Below are 26,891 nucleotides of genomic sequence, written 5' to 3'. Positions count from 1 at the left end.
GGCAAATTCAGAGATCCAGGGATGGTTGTTTGGTTCATATTTTTATTTATTTTGATATTTATATTGCTCTCCACTTATTATGATAAACTAGGAGAGAGAAAATATTTGACTAAGGATTTAACAAATTAGAAAGGGTTCAGAAAAGAACTACAAGAATGCTTCAAAGTCCAGAGAACATGCCATACAGAGAGAGACTAAAGAATCTCAGTCTATTTATTTTATCCAAGGGATGGCTCTTTAATTCAGCACTCAAAGACATAATTTTTTGGGGGGGGGGCACGCTGCTTGGGGTGGCAAAAACCCTGGAGCCGGTCCTGGGATTGTGGGCCCAGAGAAGTAGACTGAGATGTTGGAGGGGATGCAGCACGTGGCTGCTATTTACAAGGTCCCTGGGCCTGGACCCAGAATAGTGGGTGGGCCTAGATAATCCCCCCTCCCCCCATTCATCACTGAAGAAATGGCTGGACAATCAGACTGTGGTACTGTCTCCCGGAAGTGGGGAGCACAGAGTGCAGCACAGCAGGAAGGCTGTGTTCTGAAGAGGACGCAGCCGTCCTTGGAATGACATGGGTCCAAGAACCAATGTGACAACAGGTGAGACTCCACCACTTATCAACATAGTGACCTCTGGAGCCGATCTGCAAGAGAACCAGCAGGATGTGCTAGCATGGTAAATCACCTCCATCAAAGAGAAATTAACTACTGACATATTTAATCTGGTATGTGGTCGATTATCAGTCCCTTGGAGTATAACTACATTGCAATAATTAAATAAATAAAGTCCATGATAGAAAGTTTCAGATGCCTGGTCAGCTGACTGAGGTTTGTGGTGGCTCACACTACCGGGATAAAAGTACCAGTGTAGATTCTATGAGAAAGGGACCAAGTGACCTTCTCCGTTGGATCATATGAACTGGAACCATAAACATTAAATCTCACCAAATGAGGGTCAATCCATCCTCATCATCATATCCACTCATTATAATCCACACCCGAACATAGCCACTTTATGAACTTCATACCCTCATATCTCAATGTCTGTACTTTGACCCATCAACCTTTTACCCCCAATCGGGGATATTGCAGATTATGTATTCCTCATGTCACCTTACCTTAAAATCAAACTTTGCAACCTCTATAATCTGTATGTTATTCCCTGATAACCAGAAACTTCTATGCTCAAACTCTGTTCACTATATTTTTTTAACATCATCTTAATAAAATTTTTAATTCTCACTTGGGCTGGAGCCTGGGCTCTGAAACCCACCAATAGGACAGGGATTTGCATCACTTTATCAAAAATGACCAGGAAATGAATAAAATCACTATTATGAAGTGACATTCATCTCACCATAATTAAGACTGTAACCAGAATTTAATTATAATTGTAATTTTCATCCCTCTTCCAACCTAGGTATTGTCAGCTGTTAGAATGTTACTATTAGAATGTAGTAGAATTTTTTTCTGTAGATTTAATATAATTGCAAGAAATGGTTTTGAAGTTACAACTGGTTTAGAATTAAATCCTCTCCATGTTATATACAATTCTATTTTTGTTTGTCCCCTCCCAGATAGAAACACAAGCCTCTGTCCATGGTCCCCATCTTTATGCTGATGACTCACGGCTCTACTCAAGATCTGTCTCCTGTGCAAACTAAAATTTTGCTATTTCTCTTTGCCATTTCTTCATGGATATCTAGCCATCAGCTCAAGCTCAATGAGGCTAGAGGATATGCTGTAGTTCATAAGAAATTATTTTGGGGAAGTTCTTTGGCCTGTGTTATACAGATGGTCAAACTAGATGATCACAATGGCACCTTTTGGCCTTGGAATCTAGGAATCTATGAAAACAGACATTTTAATCCACCCCCCCACCCCCCCCACAAGCCTTCCCAACAACATCCTTTTTCAGTCACTGTGGACAATGTGGCTATTTTGTCCATCTCTCAGGTCCGTAACCTGAGAGTTATCTTTGACTTGAATCTCTCTCTATGGCATAAACAATGAGGAGTCCTTGTGGCACCTTAGAGACTAACACATTTATTTGGGCATAAACTTTCATGGGCTAAAACCCACTTCGTCAGATGCATGGAGTGGAAAATACAGGAGCAGGTATAAATACATGAAAAGATGGGAGTTGCCTGACCAAGTGTGAGGTCAGTCTAATGAGACAATTCAATTAACAGTAGAATACACTACAAAGGTTATTTTTCCTCCCTTGGCATCCTACTGTTAATTGAATTGGATTGTCTCAATCCTGCTAAACTCCCAGGTTCCATATTAAGGGGGCTAGCTTGAGCCGCCACTCATATCACAAAGGCCACACTGCTGTTTTTAGGCACTAGCTCACATAGAGCTAGCATGTGTACATCTAGCTAAGCTTGGAATTATACCACCCAACTGCTGTGTAGACATGGCCTAGCTGCTTTTTAAGATCTATTGCACTTTGTATAATCTGAAAATTAAAATGCTAGTATTCTGACTATTCACACAACTGTTTTTTATAGCATACTGATATGTCGCTAAAACATATCTCCCTACAGTACATCTTCTATGATATTAACAGTACAATAACTGCAAACTTGTATTAATCATGCTTTAACAACTGGTTATAACATCTGTTACTGGACAAATGCTGAGGAACTGAATTACATTGACAGAAAGAAAGAAGGGCAAATCAACAATAATAATGCAACAACCAGGGGAAAAGAGATTAATTATCCTCATCATCTATGACTGAGTTATATAGTGTATTTTATCTTTACAAATAACTTTTTGCCATTTAACTAACCGTTAAAGTGAAACTTCCTTTCATTGGTTAGTATTCATAATAGAATCCAGACCACAAGGAATAAAGAATATATGATCCTGAGACAAGACAATGTTCCAGTATCATATTTAGCCATCTAGACCCCAACTCCACAAAAACATTTAAGCATGTGTTTAAAAGCATGTTCATTGAATTTGAACTTAAACACAAGCCTATACTTAAGCACATGGTTATGTAGACTACTGAATAGGGATGGACTGCTGAATTAGAGCCATGCTTATTTCCCCCTGAAAATGAGTAAATGTGGACATCAGTTTATTCATCTAGATCCATACACTGTTCATCTCTGCAAAAGGAAATGAAAATAAAAGACTGTTCTCCCTATTTCTCTTGGTTTGTTATATAAACAGTTGTCTGATTTATAAAAACTAACTACCAGTCCAGATGTGTCTCCTATATGTTAAGCATTCTCTTTCTCTGACTGCTTTTCTTAGTCCCACTTCGGCAGTTTCTTGTTCACTATTAATAGGACAGTGGATTTAGTATTTTATTAAATTGAAGTACTAGGTTTTGCATAAAAAGAACAGGAGTATTCGTGGCACCTTAGAGGCTAACAAATTTATTAGAGCATAAGCTTTCGTGGGCTACAGCCCACTTCTTCGGATGCTGTAGCCCACCAAAGCTTATGGTCTAATAAATTTGTTAGTCTCTAAGGTGCCACAAGTACTCCTGTTCTTTTTGCGGATACAGACTAACACGGCTGCTACTCTGAAACCTAGATTTTGAATGTAAGTAAAATCTGGGATCAACATCACAGTAATTTAATTGTTCATTCAGCACCCTGTGGCAAACTTTAAAGGTCACCAGCATTCTTTATGGTACATTTCAAGTGCTGTTGTCTCCTGGAATATTCTCCATTTTCATATGCTGTACTTATAATCCTGTAATGTTATGATGATACATTTGTTTCACTATAATTGTGTCTGTTTTCCAGACTACTTCATCTGTTATTGCAAATTATTATTTGTATCATGACAATCCCCATTTTCCTATGTATTATCCATACAAATAGCAAGATACAGAACCTGTCCCATAGATCGCACAGTTTCAGAAAATATTTCCTTTCTATCTTTCTGAGAAATGTTCTGTTCCAAAAAAATACCACTAATTCCTCTTAATCCAGGTTAAGAAGACTGTGGCCAGCAGAGATAAGAGAAGCAGGAGAAGGGTCAAATTGACACCAACATGGAAACTAAAGCTGATACATCTCAAGATCCAGCACCCCCAAGGGAATGGAGACATGTACAGGACATACATGTGGGAGGCAGCTTGGCCAACCTGTAAGAAAGTTATTATTACTTGCAAAGAGTTGTCCAATTGTTTAGGGTAGAGAGATGATCCTTGTAGGAGATTCAATGCTCAGAAGCGTAAAAGAACGTTCTGCAAGGGACAGGCAGACAACAGAACGGTGTGCTGCTTTCCCAGAGCCAAAACACAAGATGTTACTCTAAGATTGGATAAGCTTCTGAACTCAACAGACAAGGATCAACTTGTGATGGTTCATATCAGCACAAATGACACTGCATCATGGGACATGTTACAGATAGTAGATTACTTCAGCACACATGGAATTGTACTGAAGAAGAAGAACGTCCAAGCCATCTTCTCTGAAATTCTTCCTGCCCCCGTGAGAAAAGGAAGGCACAAGATTCTGGAAGTGAATTGCTGGCCAGGTTAGTGGGGTAGAGTGGAAGGTTTTTGTTTTGTGGAAAACTAGTCCATCTTCAATGGGGAGAGAGGACTATCATTTGAATGATCTCCATCTCAGTAGAAGGGGAACCAATCCCCTCAGGAACAAGCTGGCTAGAGTAGTTAGGAGGGTGTTAAACTCATAGAAAAAGGGGAAGGTAAAAAGAGGGAAGATATGAGCACTCAGCACAAAAATCAAGATTTTGAGAACAAAATTAATCAAGGAATCAAAGGACATGAAGAGAAGAAGTTTTTTAATTGCCTATATGCCAATGGTAGGAGATTTCATAATAATCACGAGGAATTAGAATTACTCATTTATGAGCATAAACTTGATCTAGTTGGTATTACTCAAATCTGGTGGGATGATTCACACAATTAGAATGTTAACATCCATGGTTATAACCTATTTAGGAAGGATCAAGTGGGCAAAAGGGGAGTGGCAGTGGCACTCAGTGTCAAAAATGGCATTACATGTTTCCAAGTCACTGATAACTTGGAAGAAAATTATAATGAATGCCTAATTATCATGTTAGGACATACCAATTCTCATGCTGCCAGTACTAAAACATGCTTAGAAATTCCAAGCATAACAGATGACAATTTCCTAAGTCAAAAAGTTTAGCAAACAGCATAGGAGAAATATATATTAAACCTTGTCATAACAGATAAAGAAGAACTGATCAAAGAAATAAAAAATAATGGTAGCTTAGGTACAAGTAATCATGACTTGAAGACTAAATTTCTGACCAGCAATATATATATATGGTGCTTTAATTGGGCCAATTTCATAATGATGAAAACAATTATGAGACAAATCAGCTGAGAAGAAGAATTTAATCAAAAATGTGAATAATAAGAATTGTGGATCTTTAAGAACTCCTTACTAGATTCCCCAAAAGCCACAATCCCACAATGGAGAAAGTTGATAGTAATGAATATAAATCAGAAGTTAGAAAATTGATAAGGGAAACCAAGGGACACAAGGAGAAATCTATGGCCAATAAGGACAATAAGAAGGAGGTTTTTTTAAAAATATATTAGGAACAAAAAAATCCTGACAATGGTATTGATCCATTACTAGAAGGAAATAGTAGAATTATCAATAATAATTCAGAAATGGCAGAAGTGTTCAATACATATTTCTGTTCTGTAGATGGGGGGAAACGGAGGATATAGATTCATCATATAATGATAACACTCTTTCCATTCCACTACTATCTCTAGAGCATATTAAGAAGAAGCTACTAAAGTCAGACATTTTTAAATCATAGGTCAAATTAACTTGCATGCAAGAGTTTTAAAAGAGCTGGCTGAGGACCTTGCTGGACCATTAATATTGATTTTCAATAAATATTAGAGCGCTGGGGAAGTTCCAGAAGACTGTAGGAAAGCTACTCTCTTGCCAATTTTTAAACAGGGTAAATAGGATGACCTGGGAAACTATAGGCCTGTCAGCCTGACTTTGATCCTGAAAAAGATAATGGAGTAGCTGATACAAGACTCAATTAACAAAGAACTAAATGATGGTTATGTAATTTATGCAAATCACCACAGGTTTATGGAAAATAGTTCTTTTGAAACTAACGTGATACCTTTTTTGATGAGATTATAAGTGGGTGATAAAGGTAATAGTGTTGGCATAATATACTCAGACTTCTATAAGGCATTTGACTTGGTACGATATGATATTTGATTAAAAAAACTAGAATGATATAAAATTAACATACCACACTTTAAATGGATTAAAAGATGCCTATTTGATAGGTCACAAAATGAAACTGTAAATGGAGAATTGTCATCAAGTGGGTTGGTTTCCAGTGGGGTCTCACAGGAATGCTATTTAACATTTTTTCTCAATGACCTGGAAGATACCTCCACTGATAAATATTGCAGATTACATTAAAATTGGGTGAGCGGTAAATATGAAGAGGATGGGTGACTGATTCAGAGCAATCTGGATTGCTGGTAAATGGGTGCAAAGCAAACAATGTGTGTTTTTAATACAGCTAAGTATAAATGTATACATCTAGGAACAAAAAAATGTAGGCTACACTTACAGGATGGGGGATTCTATACTGGGAAGCAGTGACTCTGAAAAAGATTTGGGGGTTGTAGTGGATAATCAGCTGAATATTAGCTCCCACTCTGATACTGTGGCCAAAAGAGCTAATGCAAACTGAGATGCATAAACAGGGGAATTTTGAGTAGAAAGTGCAGGGGTTATTTTCCTTCTGTATTTGGCACTTGTTCAACTACTGTTGGAATATTGTGTCAAGGTCTAGTACCCTCAATTCAAGAAGGGTGCTGATAAATTGGAGAGGGTTCAAAAAAGAACCACAAGAATGATTAAAGGATTAGAAACATGACTTATAGTGGTAGACTCAGGAAGCTCAATCTATTTACCTTACCAAAGAGAAAATTACGGGATGACTTCATTACTGTCCATAAGCACCTATTTGGGAAAAAATATTTTCAAATATTTGCTCAAACTAGCAAAGTAAGATATAAAACTATCCAATGGCTGGAAGTTGAAGCTAAACAAATTCAGACTGGAAATAAGGTATACATTTTTATTGGTTAGACTAATTAACCATTGGAACAAGTTACCAATGGTGGTTGTGGATTCTCGATCACAGACAATTTTAAAATCAAGATTGGGTATTTTTCTAAAATATATGATCTAGGAATTACTTTGGGGAAGCCCTCTGGCTTGTGTTGTACAGGAGGGCAGACTAGATGATCATAATGGTCCCTTCTGGCCATACATCGGAATCTATGGATTAATAGTAAAACCATGTATTGCAAAAATTTCATTGTCTCACCTTCAGGTACTGTTTTTCCAGGTTTCCTTTTCCCAATAATGGGTCAAATTAATAAAAATGGAATGTCCTTTTTAAAGGATTTAAGAAAGGAAATATTATACCTAAAAAGTAATATTTTAAAATAATCCATTCACTGCGGTTGCTGACAAGATTCATATTATGTGTAGGCTAGGAATTATTTCCTCAAAGTTCAGTAACAGAAGTATAACAAGTGCAATGAAAGGTGTATTATCAAATGATTAATAAAACAACCTATTTTGGTTTTTTTATTAAAAAAAACAAATGATTTAAAAAAAAAAAAACTGTTTGCCTTACTTGCTCTACTTAACAATACATAGTGTTATTTATAGGGAAATGCAAATGTTCTAACATTAATTCAGCACACTGCCCCAAAAACAATGTGAGAAACTGTTAAATGGAGTGAAATGAAAGATATTTAAAAATTAAGTTATTATTCTGGGCTTATGCGAATAAGAATATCACTAACTAAAATCGTAATAGAAATGTGGTCTCTTCTCACTTCATATTCAGATGCATAATCTTCAAAACTAATTTTTTGAATATTTATTGTTCTATTTTCAGAGCACTGAACCGCTCAAAATAAGGAGGGACACATCTTGAATAACAACAAAGGGGTGCTATAAAACAATACGTTTCTGGAGTTTCATTTTGGGTCAGTAGATCATAAAGTGAAATCTAGGTTTTTGTTGAGAAAACAAAGCTTATCTTGGGTGTATCATTATTATTAGTGGTGATCAAGTAACAACCCATAACAGTGTATTCCTTGATTACTATTAGAGCATGCACAAGGACAAAAGCTTTTAGGTACCTGAGGAAGGCACCCAGTTTCTGCCCTTTCTCCCAGCTTGGAGCCTGGACTCACTGAGCACCTTCGAGGGAGGACCAGAGAAAATGGTGAAGCAAGCCAACAGAGGCAGGGCCTCCACATATGAGGGTGAGATCTAAATGCAGAGTCCCCTTCACAAACAGATCAGAGGGAAGGAGTAAGGGAGAAGAATCCCACCTCTAAAATTGAAAAGAATTACATGAATGATAAGTAACAACATTTCTAAAAAATTCAAAACACTTGTTTATCTTCACCTGTAACATAAATCATTGTAATGCATCAAGGAAAAATACCTGTGTTTTTGTAACATAATTAGAAAGTCACTTCTATGCAAACAGAGACTAGTATAAGCTCACATATCCCAGCACTGATATAAATGAACAGCTGGGTTTATGGGATTTCATATTTTATCTAAACCAGAGAATATAAACTTTATCAAACTCATTCCTTGTCTTCTAGTTCACGTCATATCGTTAAACGGGTTAGCTGCTTTCAGCGAGACAGTACTGTACGTAGTAAGGGATTCATTTTCAAGGCTTCAGACCAACATCTGTTCTCAGTTACACTGGTGTAAATACAGCACAGGAACTGTACTGACTTCTGTAATATGTAATCCTTTCATATTTTTGAAGTTGATTTTCTACAGCTCTGAATGTGTAACTCACACGTTTATTTAGAGAATTAACACATCTTGCACTGTATATGTAAAAATGACTCATTGAGTGTCCTATTGTTTTTAAAGAAAAAGCCAGGATCTGTTCAGCTTGTGTTCCCTCCATTATCAAGATATAATATATATATTTTTAAATCATCTTTACCTTCTTCCTAAAGTTACCTGTAAATTCTTATTAAATGTTAGTATATCTGATACCTTTACATCACTAAAGATTCTCTTTGTTTTTTTATGACAGTAAAATTGTCTGCATGTGTATACTAAGCCCCCACTTCCTCAAAAGCTGCAAAGCCAAAACTAGATTTTAAATTGCTGACTGTCATTAATAATCCTCTCATTTCTTTGTTTAGATCTTTTGTGTCAACGTTTAAGAAGTAAGTGAGAGATGCTGCCCGACAGGTAAAAAGTGGACCTGGGACCAAAGGGCATAAATATTGTATTTCTATTAGAGAACAACCGGAAAGAATATTAAGAAGTAGGATTTTCCCTCAAATTTAGTAGTGTGAATTCTTTTCAGAGCCACTTAATTGAGGCAAATGAGACAAGCAGAAAACTCTTAGAAAGTAATCATCTCTGTGAGTTTGTTAATATCTTACAGGAAACATTGAGTGACAGCTAAACTGCTATTTTTTTTATCCTTGGGCTGTTCTGTCACTTCTGTCTCTTATTACCCACCTACATCCCATCTCATTTTCCAATCTCTCTGGCATCTGTCTTGCTGTGACTTGACTCTAAAAATGTGCATGAAGTATTTAAATCACACAGGAGGTCTGTATCATTAGCAGTCATCGAATCTTTAGTCATAATGCTAGTTTGGTTTTGTGATTATTCCTGTGACCCCTAGGCTTATATTGCCAGTTACATAACAACTCACTTTAAATATTTATCAATTACCTTTTTGTATTTTTAATTTTTTTTAAATGATTTTCTTTCCCTTTATAATTTTGAAGGTTTCTCAAATATTCTTTGTTGATGGTAAAATGTGGCAGCATTGAGATTTCCTGTGAATATAATATTCTCTCCTTCAATCCACCAAGTGCTTTGTAATTCCTTAGATAACTAGAGATATGAACTATACCGATAGCACCTTTTAGCAGAGTAATGCTTAGCATTCATTGTCTTGCTTCAGTGAAGTACACAACAGAGTTATATAAAGCGAGTCCAGCCACAGAATGTCAGGACCTCAAACTTGTTATCGGGACAAGTTCTCTCCGATGTAAACATGGAGTCATATGCAATCTCTCCAACATCAGGTTCCAGACAACATGAAATTCTGATTAATAAGATGGCAGAGAAACTATGACACACTCGGATTCTAAATGGGATGCAATATACTTCTTGCTCAGATAATATTGTGGCTGAATAATCAACAACTGCAGTATATGTGAGTTAATTGTTGGTACATATTCATATGCTACTCTCCACTGGGTTAGATACATTGATTGGTTTTACAAACCTCTTCCTAGATGCTAGTTCTGACCTTTAGTTGGGCCTGTTAAAATCCCATATGTGTTTGATCCTCTGTCTATTTGGCAGCATCTTCAGAGGCTGCTGAGTGTACTGGAGTTCAGGTACCAGCATTCATTTACTTACAGGGATTTTCCTAGGAAAACATTTGACCACATTTGCTTGCTGATGCTCCATACCATAGAGGAGCAAATTGTTAGCAGCAAACAATAACTAAACAGAGGATCTGCACGAAAGTGTGTTAGCTGGCTGTTGTTTTTAAATAGAACCATTTTCATTAACACGTGCAAGTATATTTACTAGGTTACCTTTTTTTAGTGAAGAGCACAGAGAAATATAAAAATGTCCAATATCTTCCCTGAAATCCCATAGGGATCAATATTTCCATGGCAGAAATTTTTGTAAAATGTAGATCTCACAGGGGAATTTTCTGAGTTTCTTTATTTTTTACTACTATATTACATGGAAATAATTACTCTTATGCACTTAGAATACTACTTCTGAAATAAGTGAAAAACAATCCAGGACTCTCAGACTAATATACTTTTCTGCTTATGTGTATTTAGGGAAAAATCAGTTTAACTTTTGAATTGTTTTACAAAATGTGTATGCAATATTTAAATATTGCATACTTTGTTATACCAGGCTATATCACTATATTGCTAAAAATAGGGCTGATAAAATTATCAAACCCAATCATATAAAATTCCCTGCTTTTGTTTACTTAATTACTTTTTATTTTATTCGTATTTCCCTCCATTTTTTTCTGTCTCATTCCAAACAGGCTTTTGATTTACTTGATGTTTTCTGCTGTTCAGACTTGCTAAAGTGCTCTTGTCAACAGTTCAGTGGTTGAGTGAAGCAGAGTGCTAGTTAATAGTGTGAAAGCCTGGTGTGCTGTCAGAAAAGGGCAGGCCATTAACTTGTGAAATTCTACTTTCAATGTTCTACAGCTCTAGTGCTGGCAGAACAAATCTCACTGATGACTTACTATTAAAGTTACAAATGGCATGAATTTATGACACTTTGTAATTAAGCACCATACTACACTTCTGCGTGCAGCAGTACTGCTGTGTGGTATGGTGGAAGATGGTTCATCATTACAAGAGAAAAGAAAACTCTGGAGACCAGATCCTTTTCACCAGAAGTCTGAGGACTGCAATTCTGCCAAATATGACCCACAAAAGATCAGATCAACCAATGCTGACTGCAACAACTCTGCTAATTGCTGCAATTCCATTAATAATGAGGATAGATTACCTTGTGGATAAAAGGTAATAGCAGACAGTCTCAGTGCTGACAAGACAAGGAGCTGTTGATACTTCATAACCCTGAATCCCAATGGAGAACTCTGCAATGAAATAAGGATTATGTTGAATGGTAAATATTATGCAATGACAGGGTAATTACATACTAGTTTTCTGTCTTGTAAATGACAGTGATATCATTACAACTAAAGACCTGTAAGTTACAAGGAATTTTCTGAGTGTTATTTAATGACTACAAAAGAAACATTTATGGCATATGTAATTTGTGTCATTGCCTGGCATGAACCATGTAACCCTGTAACTACTGAGAAATTGTTGTTTGATGTGAGCAAACAATAGGCCCTTTAAACTGATCTGCCGTTCAGGTGCATAGCAAATAAAGTACTACCATTGCATGCTACAACTACAGCCACATATAATGCAAAATGAATCTCCTCACCCCCATCTTTCCCCTTCACAGAAGTGGTGCTTCCCCATAGTCACATCAGCTCTTATGCCTAAATGAAATAAGCTAACTGATGATGGGTCGGTTGAGCAGCAGCCAGGGTAAGGAAAATCTAATTACGCAATAGCTTGCCTCTACTATGTGAGCTTACTATCATTACCCTTCTCCTCCTTCCCGCACAACTTGCCTTCCAATTTTTCTTACACCCATTTATGCCTTGTTTCAAATTACACTGTACATTTTTCAGGACAAGGACTGGGTCTTTGTATGCACTGATACAGTATGTAGTACAATGGGACGCTGATCCTTTTTGGGTCTTTGGGTGCTATTGGAATACAAATAATAAGGCATAGTAAGAATAATAATGTTGATGCTTCCGAACTATTGGATAATCATTCATTATACTCCATAGCCAACCGATACAGAGAGACAAATTCTGCAGTGCATGACACTGAAGCAATTCCACTTATTTCACTGGACCAGCACAAGAGTAACAGAGCCCAGTACAGAGTAACTATGATGGAATATTGTCAAGAACAATATTTTAATCATGTGACAAACATTTCATCTTTAATCAAAACAAAATCTCTAAATTTAAATCGAAAGAAAAATACATGTAACTGCAGGCCTGTTAATAAAGCACAATGGGTACAGCAGTCATGAAAATACATATATTCTCATACAGTATATTGATAAATATAATGATGTACATAAAGAAAAATACCAAGGTGAAATAATTTTATTTTGTTTATGTTTTAAACAAGTTTTCAAGCATTATAAAATGCTGTTACTTGATTTCACTGTCGGGTCACTGACCATAACTTCAGGCAGTGGCTGATGTTAATCCAGTATTTATACTTTATAGAAAAGAGAAAATAAATGGGTTTTATGCTTCTTTTAAAGTAATATGGTATAGCTAAGTTATATTTACTATTCATTTAGATTGTGGTAGTGCCTCGCAGTCCCAGTCGGAGATTGAGGCTCCATTGTGATAGCTGCTGTACAAATGAACAACAGACACTGCCCCTAAAAGCAAAAATCTAGGATTATGGCCACATGCAAGAGGCAGAGGATAAACAGACAAATTGGGGCAGGGTGGAGGACAAAGGATAAAGATTGGTGTATTTGCATAAGTTTCATGTCTCCGTGGTCATGATAGTCATGGGGGGCCACCAACTTAGATTTTTCTACTTGATAGAAAATGAAAGACCTATTTACTTGTTCTTATTAATGCTGCTTTCAGGAGGGACTATGCCACATTATGAGAAAGTCCCCTGACTCCTCCCCTTTTCCTCTGGGGATGTTGAGCTTCCAAGTAATGCCTGCAGAGAATCTGACAGATGCTATGCAGTAGGGGTGAAGCCTCTGCATACCTGCGTTTTCCTTCCACCTGTGCTATTCCTTCCTGGGTTTCTTGCACACTGCCTGGCAGAGAGGAATATATGCACTAAAAATTCTTCAGATAGTATATACATACCAACATTTGAAAATGTTGGCCACACACTAACTAAGATAATTATTAGGAAATAGATGTGTTTTGCTTCATTAACTAAACCTTAAGCAATAAGATTTCATAGATTTTTTTTAATAGTTATTAGAATGTTACCACAGCATGAACCAGGAGGAAGTAATCATCAGCTAAATTTCACCACAATATACCATCAAGTATCTGAAAGCGGAGTGATTCCTCCTTTCTTATGCAACAAAAAAGGTGGAGAGATGTAGAATTAGGGCTTGTCTTCACTACCAGGGTAAGTTGACCTAAGTTATGACACTCCAGCTACATGAATAACTTAGGTCAACTTTCCCCAGCATCTTCACTGTGCTGCATCAATGGGAGATGCTCTCTGATCAACTTAGTTTACTCTTCTTGTAGAGGTGGAGTACCAGGGTTGACCGGAGAGCGCTCTGCCCCTGACTTAGCAGGTCTTTACTACACCTGCTAAATCAACACCCCTGCATCAATTGCAGCAGTGTCCGTCTCCCTGGCAGTGAAGACAAGCACCTGGTCTGACAAAAAGCAAATAGGACTAAACATTGAGATCCTCTTTCAGGGCCAAATAAAAAACTAATGTAAGTCAGCATAGCTCCATTGCCTTGACTGACTTACACCAGCTGGGAATCTAGATCCTAGAGTTTATTCAGTCTTTACTCCCACTGAAGCCAATATGTGTTTGACTGAGGATCTAAGGATTTGTCTATGGATTAAATAAGAATTTAGGAAGAACTGAGTATTTATGGCCTGATCCAAGACCCATTTAATTCATTGAGTTCTGGATCAAACACTTAGCTAATAATGAAGAAAATATATTTGGGTAGATATAAAAGGGCGTGAATGTGAATGCAACATGTTTACAAAGCAAATAATTTAGGGCATAATCCTGTTCCCATTGATGTCAATGACAAATCTCCCATTGAATTCAGTGGTGGAGGATCAAGGCTTTACCCAGGTTCAAAGTGTGGCTACTAATTTTCTGTCTTGTGAAAACATCAGAGATTTTGCATATGATGCTGCTGACAGTGCACTTTTAAAAATATGAGCCAAATAGTTACATCACTTACTCCTATTAACATGTCCTTCCATTTATATTAAATAGCCACAAAAAAGTATTTTGTATTTTGGTTTGCTGAAAAGGTGAATATTAAAAAGGAGTTTAGGCCTAAAACATTAGCCATTTTAGCATTTTTGTAATATGGTGGGGAATATCCTTCTGATTCTAAATATTTTTAAGTCTACCACTCTGTTGCCAAGAAGTCAGAAAATATTCCACAAAAAATAGTGTTTATAAAGCACCTATTGTGAATAGTAAAGTGGAGACCAGCAAAGGGTTTATAAATACTATTTCTGGAGCTCTTCTGACATCATTATTGGACATAAATAGGGAAACAAATGATAGACATCTATGTTAGTTTGTACCAGTTTATTTATATATATGATAGAGTGGTTACTCATTATTTGTCAAATAGAACAGAACAAAATTGGTAGAAAGGGAGTTTTATTTTCTAGAGTCTAGGAGGGTATTGCTAACAATAAAACAAACACCATACAGAAATTACAGTATCTTTAAAAGTACATGACAGAGACCTGTTAAGATATTAGGAGGTAATGGATATACAATGCCCTTGAGGATTGATGAGAAAAGAGATTGTTACTGTAGTTGTGAACAAGCATCCAAATCACAAAGTGATAGCCAGAAGGTCATTCCTTAGACTCATTGCTCCCTTCCATGGAGAGTACAGATTCCAGGAGAAGATTATTTCACACGTAAGCACTGATCTGATACATCAAATGATGCATGATGGTAAGCAAGTTATATGTACCACAGCCATCCATTTTTCCTAAAGGGAGCCTCAAATTGGCCTTTCTTCGTAGGCTTTTTCAGTCAAAGGGTCATTTTAAAATAAGGGTGAGGGGGGAGTAGGGCAACAACTAGTAATAAAAATGACTATTTGGAAGAGAGTATGTTTAGAGAGGGTATGGTGGAATGGAGTGAATAATACATTGTTTTTTGGCTTCTTGTAGACTTATCAGCCCCTGACAGAAATTCCTCTTAATTTTTTCCCTTGTTGCCTTTATCCTGCTACCATATTTTCTCCTATTTTTAAAAACTCAATAGGAGATTTCTTGGCACCATGATTAGGAAAGATTTTTATAGTAAAATCCAAATTCCAGCAAAACTCAGCTGGTGCTGTTACAAATTGAATGACATTTGCCAAACTGTAGATGAAATTAAGTGAGTTTCCAGTGGACCTGGGTTGAATTATAGTTTTTGGCTGAAATCACAATAAATTTGGTTATTTGACATGGTTTCAAACCAGAACAAATCCCAAACCAGGAAAAATATGCAGATTCTGACTTTCGGCTCATTTAAAACCAACAACAGAAGCAAAACACAGGAACTGAAACATTTCCTGTACATAAAAACCATCAAGTTTCACACAGCTCTAGTAAAGTTATATTCAGTGACCCAGTTGAATGTGATAGTTATTTCAGCCCACCTCTCCTCTGAGGGAGGAATTTTGCAATAGCATGATTAACTCCCTCATTTCATTCCATTTTTGCATTGCTTTTTACTTACATGTTTCAGCTGGGATCAGAAGCAGAATTACTAGTATTGCCAACCCCAATCATTAAAAAAAAACATGAATGATTCCCCCCCAAAATGATGAGATTTTTAACAATGATATATGTCAGGTTCTTTTTATTTGCCTTCTAGTTTGTGAGTTTTTAGCATTGAAATTTCCAAGATTTTATCCTCAACCATGAGGGCGAGAAACTCACACAAAAAAAAAAACAAAAAAAAAAAACGCTGGAGCTTTAATAAAAAGGACAAATATTGTGAGACTCCTGATAAAATTGCAAGTGTTTGAAACAATGAATGATCTGAGAGCCTACTATTCTCTAGAGGAAATGAATATTGTGCAGAAAGATATAATCCACAAAAGCTGAATTTCTCTTAACTACCTCTGACTCACTTGATGCCCCTCAGGATGTAAGCCAGCACTCAGAATGAGGTCTCTCCTGCCATCCGTTGATAAACGGGAGTAAAAGACCTCATGAGCAGGCTTTAGTTCCATAGACACACCTACTTTGCCACAGTGATCAGTTTTGACTGTATTGGGTTAAAATTCACTTAAGTCTGGGATACCAGAATAACAAATTTTCTTATCCTTTCTGTAAGAATCTAGGTATAGTCTAAATGTTTTATTTATACATATTATACAGAAGAAAAAAATAAATCTATGCTAAAAGGATATTGTCAAGGTTCTAAAGTCAAGCACTCAAAAGTTAGGAAATGACACAATTAAGGTCGACAATGCAACCTTAATTCAGACCCTTCCTGTGTATGCATTATGACAGTGCTTCTCAAAGTTGGGCCACCGCTTGGTCAGGGAAAGCCCTTGGCAGTCCGGGTGGGTTTGTTTACCTGCTGCATCTGCAGGTTCGGCCAATCGCAGCTCCGACTGGCCGCGGTTCGCCGCTCCAGGCCAATGAGGGCTGCGGGAAGTAGCGCAGGCCGAGGGATGTGCTGGCCACCCTTCCTGCAGCCCCCATTGGCCTGGAGCGGCAAACTGCAGCCAGTAGGAGCCGTGATCGGCCGAACCTGCAGATGCGGCAGGTAAACAAACTGGCCCGGACTGCCAGGGGCTTTCCCTGAACAAGTGGCGGACCGGCTTTGAGAAGCACTGCATTATGATACAGACTTTAAATATGTTATCATGTACTGATTTTTCCACAGGACTCCAGCCTCATTCAGTGCTCACTAAACAAGTAGCAATTCAATGTTTTGTTTTCTCTTCATTGTTCAATATGTGGTCTCAGGCCTTATTTACTGCACACTATTTAAATCCTGCTCTGAATACAGAATTATTCATTTCCTCACAGGCTTTTCTATGGCCCTCATCATTAGAGCATCAAATATTAATTAATTTACTTTCATAACACCCTATGAATTGAGGTGGTAGTTTTATCCCTATTTTACAGATGGGGAGCTGAGGCACAGAGAGATTAAGGAAAAAATGTTTCTCTTACTTTTGGGTGTTGAGATGAGCAGGACCTGATACTAGTCAGAGTACTTAGCACTGTATATCAATTTCTATGTTCAAAGCACAACTTCCATTAAGTTCAGTTGCAGCTGTGTGTGCTCAGCACTTCTTGAAATCAGATTCCAGGATATCAAGTAGGGGACCCAGAAAATGAGAAACACACAATTAGTGACCACCAGTGAAATGTGTAAGTGGCTTGACTAGCATCACAAGTGGCAGACACAGGGATAGAATCTAATTTTTCATCATGAGATCCTCCTTCCTTTTCCTCCAGTCCCCTGCCTCATTTACTACTGACCTTCCAACTTCTGCAGCAAATAACACATGGATCCTACAGACAGGAGTCTCTTTTACTACTAGCTATAGATTTTTGTAAAAGTGAAATGGAGCAATTTAAAATAACTTTTTAAATTAAAATTTGTGGACATGTTACATTTCAAACACAATGTGAGACATAGGTTTTCATTCAACTTACAAATAATAGTCAAAAGACGCCAAATGCCCCTTTTGAATGCTGATAGAATTTAAAATATTCCAAATCCTGGCAACAAAGTTTCATATAAAAACTGTTGAAATTTAAAGTCAAAAATCACATTTAAAGTTTAATTTATTTCCTAATTCCTATCAACTGTGTGTGCTGTCGTAGTATGTCAAACGGAAGTGGGACTGGTGTATTCAAAATTATCTAAAATATTATGCAAGTATTTTTCTTGATGTAAAGCTATTATTTTGGGCAAGTGTGTGTATGTCAGCTTCATTATGTCAAAGATAGGCAGGGAAGTTCATGGTGTCTGAAATCTAGCGGTTGCAGAAAAGAATATTAATGCAGTTGGCCTGATGAAATATTCACTTTTTGTTGGTATTAGCCACTACCTAGACTTAAACCATAGTGATTAAAGTGTCATTATAGTCAGAACAATGACTATAAAATTAGCACTTTCTTACTCAATGAATCTACTCTGAGTGTATTCTGAATTACAGCTGCTTACAAGAGGTGGTCAAATACAGCTGATCAACCTACTGCTTGGGAAAATACCTCATTCCCTATATACACACATGTATAATTAAAACAATATATATTAAAGATTCAAACTGCTTAAGCTATTTTAATATAACTTGTGTAAATGCATTTTCTTTTTTACAGTACTTTAGGGATCTCCTCAGTGGTTACCTTACATGGAGCCCTAGACAACTGGCAGACAGAGGGGGAGGCTAATTTGTACTCAAGTCATTTAAATCATCATCATACCACCATATTATCTTAGCACTGGAGGTGATTGGGATGTGAATCCACCTCTTATGATTACCTATAGTGCTATTGTCCTAGCAACCTGCTCTTGTATTTTCGTTTCAAGTACTCTTTAAATGCATTGCATCATCTATCAGTTATGGTAAGAGATGGAGCTTCAATTGGAAAATAACAGGAGAGTGGACCCAGTTAGATGAAAATGAAGTTAAATGACCTGTGTGGTTGACATATATGATGAACTTTCATATTATTATCATTTCAGAGAGACATTTTTGCCCCTCAGAAATGGCTGAAGGTGGTAGAAGCAGCTCTGCATTTGAGTGACACTGGGCATTATTAATATTTGTTATTTGTATTATCATAGCACCTAGGGGCCCCAATCATGGACCAGGATCTCATTGTGCTTGGTGATGTACAAATACAGAACAAAAAGACAATCTCTGCCCCAAAGAGCTTACAATGTAAGTCACCCTGAGGAGGGCTGTGCAATCTTTTGTTTTGTTTACAAGGAGTTGTAGTTGCTAGCTGATTGGTTGATAAAACCTGGGAAAGATAAGTTATTTTGCCACGTCATCTTGTAATGCTGAAGAGTACTCAGTATTTTTTTCCTAATTATCCCATATTGCAAACATCTATTGCCATTTCCAATATGAGCTAAAAATAATACATGAAGGCCAGTATTTTCAGAAGGGCTCAGGCTACACACATCATGCCAGATTTTCACAATTGCTCAGCTCCCATTTAGTCACCAAAATAAATGGACTGTTTTTGAGAAGAACTGAGCACCCTGGATATAGACCTCTTCTGAGTATTCATTGCTGGTGTTGCAAGGGCAAGGGCAGTGTGCTGAGCTGTTTGGAAAAATGTATCCCTTATTTAGGTATTTAAATGGAATTGAGCTGGTTGTAAAATCTGGTCCCACTTCTAAAATATGGCTCTTCTGTGGGAATATTGCCCCAGCAGACGTAGGTGGCGAGTTATTACAGTGAGCACTTGCTGAGGGGCAGATTATCGTACTTCTGCTCACATTGAATAGTATCTTACACCACAAGTAGTCTTGGTGAGCATCACTTGTGGAATAAGGTACTAGTCATTATGAATAAGAGCTCGCAGTACTTTGAATATGTAAAACACAGTTCAAACTTTAATATTCAGCTTGCCTTTGTGATAAAAGTACATTTTCACCCAATTTTTTTAAATGGTACACCTTCAATCTACATAATTGTAAAGGGAAAAATACAATATGGGAATCTTTCTAGAAATGTGCCTAACAGCGCTGCATGGAAAACGTATGACTGGAAATCATAGAAATGTAGGGCTAGAAGGGACCTTGAGAGATTATCAAGTCCAATCCCCTGCACTGAGACAGGACCAAGTATACCTATTCCATCCCCAACAGCTGTTTGTCTAACTTATTCTTAAAAATTTTCAATGATGGGGATTGCACACCCTCCCTTGGAAGCCTATTCCAAGGCTTAACTCTCCTTATAGTTAGAAAGGTTTTCTAATATCTAACCTAAATCTCCTTTGTTGAAGATTAAGCTGATTACTTCTTGTCTTACCTTCAGTGGACATGGAGAAAAATCAATCACCATCCTTTTTATAACAGCCCTTAACATATTTGAAGATTATCAGAAAATGATTATAATCCAAATGCACCAAGAGCCTGATCCAAATCTCATTTATATCTATTGGAGTCTCTTCATTTATTTCAATGGACATTAAACCAGATCTCTAATTTTTTTTTTATAGACTGTCATTAATTCAGTGTTCCAAAGTCCTGATCGGGAGCGTGAAGAATTTCTTTCCAGGGAAATGTAATGACACTGTCCATCACTGTGGCATTCTGCCTTCTCAAGATAATGATGTAGTCTCTTCCTTCATAAAGGACTCTGGTGTAGATTCAAGCTGTAGCCTACTACTACCACCTGTTTTGTGTAATGTTTATCATATTTTTAACACTGATATATTTGTGAGAATGTAAATAATTCATAAGTATTCCAAAAAGTGGAAATGCTGCAGGCTATTTTGTTTCATTGTGCAGATTCTGTTGGTGGATGTGTGTTGGTAACCTAGGAAACCACTGAAGATGGAATTTGTAAGCTGAAAGTTCATAACTATATCAAACATTAAGAAGATTTCACTTCTGAAAAGTTTGTTAGGAAATGGTATGTTGATATTTTTCCTACATCAATAAAACAAACTAATTCTACTTGCAGTGCATAGGATTATTTAAGTGATAGAATGTTGGGGAGGTATGCTGTATTTATATTTATACTGACAACTTTGAAAAAAAGCTTTTCTGGAAAAGATTTTGTTCAAGAAAATTCTACATAAAGTCTAGGGTCTGATAGTCTTTTTAATTACACCAACTTTATATTGGTGAAACTCCACAAAAACTAATGGACCTGAACTCGTTCATTTGCTAAGAGTGTATCTAACTGATGCCACTATTCTCTAAACGGTAGCAGATGACAACAAGGTAAGAGGTTCTAAAAGCAGAAATCATGTTTAACGTAAGGCTAAACTAATATACAAATGGCAGTAAACATATGAAATAAGTTACTGAGGCGATGAGGAAAATAAGAATGTAGATAGACTCAAGTTAGTCCTAGATTTTGTTAGCTGCTTTCAACTACCTGAAAGGGGGTTCCAAAGAGGATGGATCTAGACTGTTCTCAGTGGTAGCAGATGACAGAACAAGGAGTACTGGTCTCCAGTTGCAATGGGGGAGGTTTAGGTTGGATATTAGGAAAAACTTTTTCACTAGGAGGATGGTGAAGCACTGGAATGGGTTACCTAGGGAGGTGGTGGAATCTCCTTCCTTAGAGGTTTTTAAGATCAGGCTTGACAAAGCCCTGACTGGGACGATTTAGTTGGGGATTAGTCCTGCTTTGAGCAGGGGGTTAGACTAGATGACCTCCTGAGGTCCCTTCCAACCCTGATATTCTATATTCTATGATTCTACTTACTGTGTTTCTGACCTTATGTTTAACTGTCTGCTATCATATGATGATTAATTCTGTGAAGTTATACAGTAAAAGTCACTTGATCTCTCAGGCTATGTCTACACATTAATGTAAGCCTAGGGTTAGTGAGACTTGAATCAGCTGACCCATGTCAGCGAACCCTGGGCTTGAGCAACAACATTTCATTTTAACCCTAGGTTAAGGATTTTCTAACCCATGCTTGTACCTAGGGCTCTCAAATCCAGATTGTAGTGCACTGACCTGAGTCAAAGTAACCATATCCCAGAGTGCCAGAAGGCCCCGACAATGTTGACACTCTAGCCTAAGGAACATGGTGCACAGTGGGAAAACTACTGTCTACATTCATGGACAGGCTGGTACACTATTCTTACCAAATGACATGGACATGAATGGTATTATGTACTTGGCGGCGGGGGCGGGGGTGAGAGGAGAGACTGACTCATTTTTGGCAGGGGGCAGTGCTTGGGGGGCGGGGGGGGACAGTCTTGATTACCATACAATGTAAGTCAAAATGACATGATGGAATATAAATTTGTGGTTGGGAGGAAAGGAAAGGAAATGACTTTGTGAAATGGCTTGATCATATTGAAAACCCTGGAGGCCCTCTGGGCAAACATTACATCACTTGCCCTGCAGGAGGAACACCCTGAGTGGGACACACACACACAGCATCACAGTCACCATCCCTGTCCAAAGTCTTCTAATCCTGGCCCAGCTGAACTGATGCAGAAACAGCTCCCAGTGTTCAACCGCAGGCGCTTTCTTAGTCCCACTTTACTAACAAGTCTTAAGAAGCACCCAACGTAGTGACCTACTGGTCTAGCTAATAATCTTCAGTTCTTAGCAATCCTCCCAGCGACCCCAGAAGTAGCTACTTCTTTCCCCACTCCATTCTTTCTAGGGTGCGTGGCCCCTGCCCGCATGACCCACCTGGGGGATCACTGCTATCCTCCCAAACATCCCATCCTTTAAATCACACATACATCCTAGCCTGGCTGCTGCCAGCTGCAGAGCACTGAAATGCGTCCTCAGGACTTGGGGTGCAGTGTGCTCCAGCACCCTCTAGGGATCCCTTATTTCTGCCCCTGCTGTACACCAGGAGGCTGAGGGGAAGTTTTGGTGCTGGTTCCCATTCACCAGGACTAGCGTTCCAAACATGTACTTGGGGCGGCCCTTTTCAAGGGGCGGCACTTCGGCCTTTTTTTTTTTTCCCCCTTCGGTGGCAGCACTCCAGCTTTTTTTTTTTTTTTGCTTTGAGTGGCAAAAACCTGGATCCGGCCCTGCACATCAGCCCCAGGGAGGGCAAGGGAAGCCCAGAGCAAGGGCCAGAGAGCCGAGAGGAACCAAGAGCTCCTTTGCAGGGAGGTGGAGGGGGAGAGCCCCCGGCTCAGCCCAGCCCAGCCTGGGGAGGAATGACACCATTGGCTGGGAGCTGCGCCCTGCCTGCCAACTTTGCTCCTTCTGGGGCCCCATCAGTGCTGGGCAAAGCGAAACAGTCACTTCCTATGTCTTACATACCACACTCCAGAAATATTAGTCTTTTTTTCAACTTTTTTTCAACATTGCTGTCTTGTTAATTTGTGATATTATCCCCTATATCCCACAGATCCTATTCTGTACAAGAACTGTCTAACAAGTTAGTCCCCATTTTACTTTTCTATATTTGATTTTTCCCTTCCTTAATGTAATACTTTGCATTTGTCTTCATTTAATTTCATCCTGTTGATTTCACATCAATTCTCCAATTTATGAAGATCATTTTGGAATTCTAATCTTGTCCTTCAAAATGCTTGCAACCCCTCCCAGCTAGGTGTCAGCTACAGACTTTATAAACATACTCTCTGTTCCATTATCAAAGTCATTAATAAAAATATTGACTAATACAAGACCCAAGGCATACCCCACAGGACTCCAATAGATAAGACTTCCCAGCTGGACAGGGAACCATTGATAACTATTCTTTGAAAACATTCTTTCAACCAGTTGTGTGCTCACCTTACAGTTATTTCATCTAGACTACCGTTCCCTAGTTTGCTTATGAGAATGTAATATGGGACTATGTCAAAAGCCTGACTAAAAATCAAGATATAGCAGATCTACTGCTTCCCCCACTTGTTAGGCCAGTAACTCTGTCAAAGAAGGAAAATAGGTTATTTTGGCATGATATAGTCTAAACAAATCTATGTTGACAATTATTTATAACCCTGTTATCTTCTATATGCTTACCAATTGTTTGTTTAATAATTTGTTCCAGTATCTTTCCAGGTATCAAAGTTAGGCTGACTGGTCTGTAATTCCACAGTTCCTCTTTGTTACCTTTCTAAAGATAGGTATTGTGTTTTCCCTTCTCTAGTCCTCAGGCACTTTACCCATCCTCCTTGACTTCTCAAAAATAATTGCTAATGGTGTCAAGACTGCTTTAGCAACTTCTTTAAGTAACCTAGGATGAATTTCATCAGGCCCTGTTGACTTGTATTACTGTATCACTGTAGACCAGCGCTTCCTTGCTCGCTGTACAAATTAGCCAGAGACCTCTTATTTTGCAACCCAGTGTCCTTTTATTTCCCTGTGTTCATTCCCACCACCATCTATATACAACTCTATGTACAAGCCAATTGCAGTTAGGTAGCCAGCCAGGGGACAGCTAGAGCCTGTTGCTAGCCGCCAGCAGCAGCGTGCGTGTGTCCTCCTTCTTCCACTTCCTTCCTGTCTTCTTTATAAGCCTTCCTCTCTGCAGGCTCACAGGTGATTGCTCTTAGGCTCCTTTAATGAGCCACACCCTACCAGCTCCAATCAGTTCCCCTTTATGGGAGCTGCTCTGGCAGGTTCTGAGCTAACAGGGGCTGGTTCAGTGCCTTTTAAGCCAGCAGTCTGTTACAATCACCCATATACCTCAGAGAAGGATCAGGGCCCCATTGTGATGCAAGTGAAATGTTAAGACAAACCTCCTAATATACTTTCCTGTCTACTAGCATAGTCTCCCTCACTGCCTATATCATAAATTCACTCATCTCCATTCACTTCTTTCCACCCCATACACAATGAAAGAGCCTGGGGATGATGGCACCTCCTGAAGGCTGTTAGATCCTGGGTCTAGGCAACTGAGATAAGCAAGTTCCAGAGCTTAATACTCCTTGTGTAGAATACTTTGCAGCCTGCATCCTCCTGGCTCAACCACAAGCCTTGGTGCATTAAACTTTCCTCAAATCACAAGAAGAGAGAGAGAGAGAGATAGAAGTGGTCACTCCAGTAGAAGGATGCAATCTGTTTATGACTAGTGTTACTATAGACTAGATTGTTACTCATAAATGTAATTACTGCTGATGGTTATTTATTATGTCTCATCTTTAAAAAAGCTGAAGGGTTTTCTTGAGGAAAGAAACATTCATCAACATCATCTCTTTCTCTGTCTTGGGTCCATGTTTATATCAACAGTATTTTGACTTCTAAAGACCCTCTGGCAAAGTTAATGTTGTAAGACTAAACATTTCATTTTGCAAGGAAACATTTAACTAACCAAGAAAATGCATTCTGTTGTAATAATTTATAGTAACAGTGGAGAATCAGGACAAAGTCAGCTGTTAGAAATAAGATGCATTAGCTAAGTGGATTTGTTTCCCATAGGTACAAAAGATAAATAAGACTTGTTTAGTTGGGTTTTCTTACTAGTTACAGCTGTAGGGTATCTTTATATTTTATGACCAATGCTTTTACAGAGTAAAACAGAAACAAATAGAAAACATTTTCCTAGTGGAGGAAGGTGGGGCTGAGTATATAGGGGATATACAAACTTATAATAAATGGCAGTCCCTGACCTATATATTGTGCAGTCTCTTGCTTCATTGTGTTGCTAGATGTTCACACACTGCCATCATGCAACTTGAAGTACTATGCCTGTTTTTAACATGAGAGGTGTCAGAAATTTGATGATAAATTCAAAATCCTCTTTCTTAGGTAGAGTATCTGTCTAACAATATACAAATAAGAAGATTGGCTCTTGCATGCGTGCAGACACACCCACCCACCCACCGAAACAAGGAAATGGCAGATAGGATTCCTAGGGAACAAAGAGTATTCTCCATGCTCACCTATGTATCCAGCTGACATAAGCCTTGCCATTCAGGGACAATACTGATTGTTAATTCTCGGTCTTCCTGTGTAGTGGCCTTCACAGTAGTAGCATTCTTTAGTCAGAAGGGCCCCATTACTGCCCGGTCTTTAGAAGTGGGCTAACTTATATCCTTAGCCCTGCTCATTGAACCCAAATATGTTCCTTCCATAATATAGTGGTCTTCAGTCAACCAAAGTTAAAATCATATGCTAATAACATGTACACTTAAAATAATACTCTTATATTAAATACCATTTTTAAAATTGGCAATACCTCAAAGGGAAAGGGAGAACTGGAAGGAGGAGGCAGTGGCTGGTCTGGTGTAAGAATGGCCTTCTGATTGAGCCACTGGATGGAGACTCGGAAGATCTATATTGTACTCCCCACTATGCCACGGCTTTCCTATATGACTTTGAGAATTTATCTCTGTGTCATCTGTAAAATGGGTATAATACTTCCATACCTGGCTCTGTAGCAGTGCATATCTTTCATGGTCCATCCCTTTGGAAAGTTCACCTTTCAAGTTCAGTTCCCTTCCAGGGTAACAAAAAGTCCAATTAAATGATCCAACAAAATATCCAAACAAACCGTTCTTCTGCTTGCCTTCAGGACTGTTTTTTAGTCACTTCTGGTCTACTTTATAGAGAGCTACTCTCAGGCTTTTTCCCCTGAGGTCTCTCTCATGGATTACTATTCAATTGAGTTCCCTGTTGTCTGCCGCTATTCTCACAAGCCTGTAGAGTTCTTTGCTCCTTTTGCCGAGCACTGCCTCTCAAGGCTTTCCTCCCTCGAGGCTCTTTTCCTCCTAGCTGATTTCCACCACCTGCTTGCTCCAGGGATTACAGCTGCTTCTGCCAGGGACCTCTGTTTCTTACAGACTCAAACTCATGGCCTCCTACAGCAGCCTAACTTGCTCCTTGCAAGAGCCTCCTGCTCTCTGAAGACTGTGT

At 38.3% G+C, this 26,891-nt stretch overlaps 1 long non-coding RNA gene across 1 annotated transcript; it reads right to left on the bottom strand.

Moving 5' to 3' along the window:
* Positions 1-324: 324 nt before the first annotated feature.
* On the bottom strand, positions 325-26,891 carry LOC135984140 (uncharacterized). Its single transcript, XR_010602047.1, has 4 exons — positions 26,405-26,891; positions 11,592-11,682; positions 8,174-8,370; positions 325-638 (listed from the first exon to the last, which is right to left on the bottom strand). It is a non-coding gene; the product is annotated as an uncharacterized LOC135984140 (long non-coding RNA).

This window comes from Chrysemys picta, chromosome 5 (genome assembly GCF_011386835.1).
Source record: "Chrysemys picta bellii isolate R12L10 chromosome 5, ASM1138683v2, whole genome shotgun sequence".
NCBI classification, from domain to species: Eukaryota; Metazoa; Chordata; order Testudines; family Emydidae; genus Chrysemys; species Chrysemys picta.
This window is presented reverse-complemented; position numbering and strand designations above follow the sequence as displayed.